The following is a 6,911-nucleotide window of genomic DNA, read 5'->3' as shown; positions in this document are numbered from 1 at the left end:
AAGAAAGAAAGAGACAGAAAGGAAGAAAGAAAGAAAGAAAGGAAGGAAGGAAGGAAGAAAGAAAGAAAGAAAGAAAGAAAGAAAGAAAGAAAAGGCTGAGCAAGCCATGGAGAGCAAGTCAGTAAGCAGTATCCCTCCATGGTCTCTACACCAGCTGCTGCCTCCAGGTCCTACCCTGTTTGAGTTCCTGTCCTAACTTCCTTCAGTGATGAACAGTAGACATGTAAGCCAAATAAACCCTCTCCTCCCCAACTTTCTTTTTGGTCATGGTGCTTCATTACAGAAAAAGAAACCCTAAGACTCTGGCTGAGGGCCAACAAGGAAGTGTTGAGCAGAAGAGGAGGCAGTGGGCTCTGGGCCATGACCGAATGCCAGACAGCTGCAGACTCATCTGAATTTGTGGGTTGGACAAACTGTGAGAGCTGAGGGGACAGACTGTGGTTTTCCTCAGGCTGGAGGGAGCCAAGCGCTGGGTATCACTAGGGAGAGCTTCAATGGAGTCTGATAAAGTAGCATGAGGTGGGGAACAGAATTCTGGGAGGAAGAGAGTCTCCTGACTCCTGCAAGGGCAGCTGCCTATACGCTGGCTACTCCCCTGCTCAAGTACCCCAGCTGGTGCCCGGATGCTCACCACTCACGGCTGCGGCAGGTTGTGTGTGGCCTTCCTGTACCCTTACCACAAAAGAAGCTTCAGAATCTTGAGAAGTGGTGTCTCCCATCCACTTCCTCCATCTACCCCCATCCACCGTGACCCTTCCCAAGTCACAAGCAACAGCTCCCTGGTCACCCCTGCTTCTGGCCTCACACTGACGCTGCCCCTCTGCCTCTGAGCTCTCCTTACATCCCTTTCCCCAGACCCCTACCCCGGTAGGCCAGGCACACGACCCATGAGAAACATTACTCCAGAAGCACTACAGTTTCCAAGAATCTGGTGCTGGGCCACATCACGGCCTCCTAAATAGGCTTTCAACTAACATACTACCCAGCCAATCCTATTCTGCCTCAGAGAAGCTTCCGGTGCACAAAAAATGACCCCATCACTCACCTCTGTAAAATCCCTCAGGGGCTCCCAGTGCCTGGGGCGTCAGTCCTCACTCTCCACAGTGCTCCAGTCTCTCCACCTTACTCCCATCTTCTCGCCACTCCCGGCACACCCTTCACTACCACCTCCCCACCCCGTGAGCAGCACCTGCCTCCACCCAGAGGCGGTAAACTTGGAGAGCGATCCAGTCTGTATCGGGTTTGATCTGTTCTGATGGAACAAAGCTGTACATCCCTGCCGCAGGGATGCCCAAGTGGATGGAGTTCTGGACATAGACAAAAGAGAGTAAGGAATCAGGCAAGCGGCTCACACAACACTCTCTGTTGTGAGGTTTACCCTCTGGTGTGACACTGAGGACAGGACATCACGTATGGGCTTTGTCCACGGATATTTAACATGTGAATCTGATCAGCAGCAAGCAAGAAGACAAACCAGAATATGGGATTCCACACAACTCCAAAATTGATAAGGTCATAAGAACAGTATAAGAAAAAAAAAAACTCACAGAGAAACCCTGTCTCAAAAAAAAAAAAAAAAAAAAAACTTTTGAAGTCAGGTAATTAGCAGCTGAACATGGTGGAGCATGCTTGAAATCCCAGCATTTAGAATGTGGAATCATCAGGTGGTGGTGGTGCATGCCTTTAATCCCAGCACTTGGGAAGCAGAAGCAGGAGATCTCTGTGAGTTCACTAGTCTACAGAGCTAGTTCCAGGACAGGCTCCAAAGCTACACAGAGAAACCCTATGGGGGGGGGGATGTGAAGGCAAGGGGACCAGGAGTTCGTAGTCTTCCTCAGTGCTACACAGTGAGTTTGAGATCATGATGCCTGGGCCACATAAGACCCCTAGTTCAAAAATGGAAGGGGAAAAAGCAGGATTAATCCTGAGCTAAAACATAACAAATATAGTACACGCTAAAATATAACTAAATATAGCAGATGCTCCTTGGCCAAAAAAATTATAGCCAGGTGTGGTGGTGCACACCTCTAATCCTAGCATTCAGGAGGCAGAGACAGGCAGATCTCTGTGAGTTTGAAGCCAGCCTGATCTACATGGCAAGATCCAGGACAGCCAGGACTAGAGAGAGAGAGACCCTGTCTCAAAAACCAAACCAAACCAAACAAACAAACAAACAAGAAAGAGCTATAATAAATACTTACAAAAGATGTTACTAGAACCGCTAGAGAAACTTGAACAGAGGCTGACTATGAGGCAAACTGAATCATTACTAAGTTTTTCAGGTATGATAATAGTATAACTGTTTTGCAGGGGGAAAGCATCCTTGACTCAGGGAATTTAATTTGAGGTGACATGTTATAAAGCCTTCAACTTTCAAACGAGGGAGCAAAGGGAGGAAGAAGGGTGGCCAGATGCTGGCCCTGGCAAATCCAGGCCTCTGGATGAAGGGGGTGTGGGTTTATGTGGGTTTATGTGGAATGAGACAGGAGAATGAAAGGGGTTCAGGACAAGACCCCAAAGAGGCAAACTGGGGCTCTGAGCAGGAGGCAAGGAAAGGGTGCTGCTACTCGCAGCAACCCACAGCCTTGAAGCAAACTGGGCCCTAGGCTTGCCTTGACCTGAATACCAGTCACCCAAACACGCAGGCACAACTCAGGAGGATTCACCACCCACAGTGAGCCTGACTCTACTGTGCGCCAAGCTCGGGGAGAACAGGGCTCTCAGGATGCGACCAGACCCCAGAGAGACCAGTCGGACATATCACAGCCAGGGCAGGACCTCCAGACCCCAGAGAGACCAGTCGGACATATCACAGCCAGGGCAGGACCTCCAGACCCCAGAGAGACCAGTCGGACATATCACAGCCATGGCAGGACCTCCAATCTTGGCTAAGCTGAGACAAGAAGCCAAGTGTCGCCCTGGACTCACCCCACCCCCAAACATCCCTTGAGGGGTGACAGTCTGAGTATATCCTCCCGTATAAGGAGGCAGGCTAAATATGGAAGCCCAGACACAAGATGCTTCTCAAAACAGATTTTCCTGGAAAAGACCATCTGGCAGAGGAGGTCCAGAGCATCGTCTAAGAGAGGTAGCTTCAGTCTGCAGGCTGCCCAGAGGAAAATGCCTTCACCTCACCTGCCGAGGAGACCCCAGTGTAGCGCTTCGGTATCCCCCAAGGTCACACCCGTGCAGACTGGAATGCTCTCAGGCTCACCTCTGCCCTGGGCTGTAGCTGGGGACACAGATCTGAGCCTCAGAAAGTCCTCCCAGATGTAGTCCTCACTCCACAAGATACATGGAGCAGACAATTGCCCTCTCTACCAGATCTCTCTACCAGAAAGGGGGCAATAATGGTGCCTCCCTCCAAAGACTCACAGGTGTCGGGGGATACCCCACACAGCAGCTCTGCTCCATCAAGGGAAGCAGGGCAGTGACATTCCCTGTCTCTCGGGCTCACGGAGAGCAGGAAGTCATCCCAACTATCTTTCTCTCTCCTTTGAGGAAGGACCCTAGATCTGCTTGGGATATCTGTCCCCTTCCTGGTAATACGCAGACAGTGCAAGCCTGCAGGAAGGAGACCCCTTAGTCTGGCACAAGGCAACTCAGAGCTCCAGGGACAAATCACCTGGGCATTGAGACCTCAACCCTACAGGAGGCACCAGCTGAAGAGGCCTCTAAGAACACCTGTCATTCCTCTGCCTTCAGCTGGGTCACAGCTGTCTACTCACCCCCCCCCCCGAAGGCTCAGCCATGCCTATAGGGGCTTCTCTTATTCCCCAGGATCAACGGCTGGAGGAGCCCTACTCAGAACCCACTACCTAGCTCCATGCAGCGGGAGAAACGGCTTTGGGGGAACAATTCTCTTCCTCCAGACCCCTGAGTGAACCAGAAGAGTGACTGGCTCATTGTCCTGATTCCTAGACCCCTGGCCACAGATCTTGCAGCTTCCCTGGGAGGAAGGCATCTGCTCAAGGGTGAGGGTAGACTTAGAGGGGGTCCTACGCTCCGTGCCTGCTATCCCTCAAGCTAACTCAGTGGTGTTCAGAAGGCAGCTCTTGTTTTCAGGGTCTGGAGGAGACTAGAGAAATCCTAATGCTACCCCCAGGCCCACCCTCCTACAGCAGCAACCCCAGAGCAGGCTGCCCGGTCTTGGTCACCTCAGCTAGGCTTGTCCTGAGCCACCAGGAGGAGTCTGATGCCCTCTTGCATTTTAACTGTTGCATCTGCCCCCGGATCTCTGTCTGGACCCGGCAAGATGGGCCTAAGACAAAGGGGTGGACAGTGGGCAGTGGGCCCAAGGTCTTGTGTAGAAACAATGCCCCGGTTCTTATTTCAGAGAGTCCCAGATCCTCCAGGAACAAGAGTCTAGAAGAGAGCCAGCTGGATACGGTGGTACCCACATCTGGATTCCATGCCCCACCCAGACCCAGCTTCAGGTTCCAAGGACCCCTCCTCTCAATGCTACTATAGCCATTCCGTGTGAGGCCTGGCCTTGCCTACTGCCTGCCACGCCCCCAAGCGAACCCCTGCTCTTGAGAGAGAAAGGCCTGGCAGCAGGCCTGCCTGTCAAAGTTGGGAAACTGGAAAGAGAAATAAATCGTCAAAGATGTTCCGTTGTGGAGGTAGCTGTGGCAGGCCCCAGTACACAACACCCCAACCGCAGACCACCAAACTGACACTGGCACCCCACCAACGCACACGCTAACACTGATTATACAAAAGGGGGAGGGGACCGGGAGGCAGAGCCCAGGAGACAATTGGGCCGGCAGCTCCGTCCTCCCTGCAGGCGGGACTGGGGCTCTTTGGCGGCGCCCCCACTCCCTGGCCCAGTCCTGACCATCTTGGGCTTCCTCTCCCTGCCCCATCTCCATGACAACCGCATCCTTTGGATGCTCCAGCCACCACAGAATTGATCTCGAAATGTAGCTTTGTTAGAGGACCCTAGCGGGCAAAAAGGGCGGAGGGCGGCTCCCGCCACCCAGCCTGCTTTCCTCTTCCCCCCCACACACACACCCTAAATCCCTTCCTAGTATCTAGCCGGCCTCCTGAGGAGAGGGGCGGGGTCCCGGAGCACGCAGGCCTTGGGGACGCAGTTGGTCCGTGGCCCCACTCACCGCTCAGGTCCCAACAGCTGGGTCCCCTCTCACGGCGGGGCCATGCGGAAGCCACCCCTGGACCCGCGGTCCCTTGCCGCCGCCTGTTGGAGCTCCCCGCGTCCGCTTCTGTCCCTTCAGGTGTTGGAGCCTCGGCTGTGGAGAGGCTGGGCAGAGAAGGAGGGGACGGACTGCAGGAGGGAGGGAACAGAGCAGCGAAGGAGGGAGGGAGGGAGGAGCGGGAAGGACGGGAAGGGCGGAGGGGGAGTGGAGGGGCTGCCGGCGCGCGCGCAGCCCTGAGGGGGACCTTGGCCACCAGGAGGGCCCACCCGCGCGGCACCTGGCCACGAGCGCGCGACCTTGCGTGGGGCGCCCACCCACAGGATGCGGCCACCTCTGTCCCGCACCGGCCCCTCGCTGGACCCTTTAAGAAAGTGGGGGAGGGGAGTTCCACGAGGTTCCGCCCCCCTCCTAGCCCAGCCCAGCCTCTGTCCTCGAACCTCTGGCCCACACAACCACTCTCTGTCCCAACTGTCCTAGCCCCTGATGGGGAGGGACGGGCCTTGCCCCCACCCCAGAATCCCCATTTTCATCCTGGGAGATCTCTCCTTGGAGTTTAGGGAGCAAAGTAGAGAGAGTCAGAGAGAGAGAGAGACAGGCACCCAGAGGTACAGATAGACTTGGGAGTGACAGGAGGAATTGATGACAGTGCTGGAAGGGGCAGAAGAGCAGAGACAAAAGAGAGAGGCCCTGGGTAGATGGGAGTTGAGACAGGGCCACCCTACGCTGGTAAGAGTGAGGAGAGGCAGCACTCTGGGATACAGAAGTACGGCCCCTAACCTCTCCTCCTGCTTGGCAGTCATGGCCTGCACCCCCACCTCAGGACTGCAGCTCCCTGGAGGAGTTTGACCAGACTTCCTGGACTCCACACTAAGGCTTGGCTGTAAATCTCCTATAGCGCAAGACCCTACCTCTCAGAGAGATGCTAAGGGGCTCCAAACCCTAGGGGCTGGAGAAGAGAAGGGTGAGAAGGCCCAGTCCTTGGGGAGGGGGAGCAGGGGCTACCACAGGAGGCCACTTTGTACCTCTGTCCCTCTTCTTCAGCTTCCCGGTTCTGGTCACCAAACCCACAGTCTCCTCTAATGCTTTTCCTGTGTCCTACTTGACTCAAAACAATCCAACAACCCATTTTACAGATAAAAACACTGATGCTCCAAGAGCAGACCTCATCTGCCCCGGGTTTCAGGAAATCTAAGAAACCAGGCAGTTGAGAGAGGGTTAGTGCTCAACCTTTCACCTCCTCCAGCCCTGAGACATCATGCAGGAACCTCAGATCCTCTTGGAAGGAGGGGGACCTGTCCTGCAGGTGAGGAGGGTGGCCGTGGCTGGAGCTCAGGAGGAGGTAGAGGCACCAGCCATTCCTTACTGCGCACCCTCTCAGGTCATGGCTGGACCGACCACTCTTCTGGGTTCCCACTCCATCTGCCCCACACAGATGGCGTAGACTTGACGGGTGAAGTGGGGGCTTGTCCACACGGAGCTGGCACGTGTGTCTGCTCAGTGGGCCGTGGCTCTTCTACTGGTTAGAATGACTTGCTGGACTGGAGATGTAGCCCAGTGGTTAGAACGCTTGTCTAGACTCAGAGCATGCCTGAGGCCCTCGTGGAACTGGCTCCTGACTTCTTGTCTCCCGTGGACTGAGCCCTGTAAGATCAGGTTAAGCTTGCCCAGGTAAGCATCCCCAGCGTCCATACACAGAGCTGGGAGGAATGGCAGGGAGGGAGGGGCATATGCTGTCATGCGCCCTCCCACAGCCAG

General features: G+C 54.9%; 1 protein-coding gene across 1 annotated transcript in view; it reads right to left on the bottom strand.

Annotated features, from left to right (window-relative positions):
- Psd2 (pleckstrin and Sec7 domain containing 2) overlaps positions 1-5,422 on the bottom strand; it is a 53,537-nt gene extending 48,115 nt beyond the window's left edge. The window contains exon 1 of the mRNA XM_005355946.2: positions 5,115-5,422. The gene's annotated coding sequence lies outside the window, so the exon portion shown is untranslated. The remainder of the gene's footprint in view (positions 1-5,114) is intronic.
- Positions 5,423-6,911: the final 1,489 nt, after the last annotated feature.

The sequence above is a fragment of the Microtus ochrogaster genome, chromosome 18 (genome assembly GCF_000317375.1).
Source record: "Microtus ochrogaster isolate Prairie Vole_2 chromosome 18, MicOch1.0, whole genome shotgun sequence".
Taxonomy (NCBI): domain Eukaryota; kingdom Metazoa; phylum Chordata; class Mammalia; order Rodentia; family Cricetidae; genus Microtus; species Microtus ochrogaster.
Note: the sequence above shows the minus strand (reverse complement) of the source record. Positions and strands in the feature narration are given on the sequence as shown.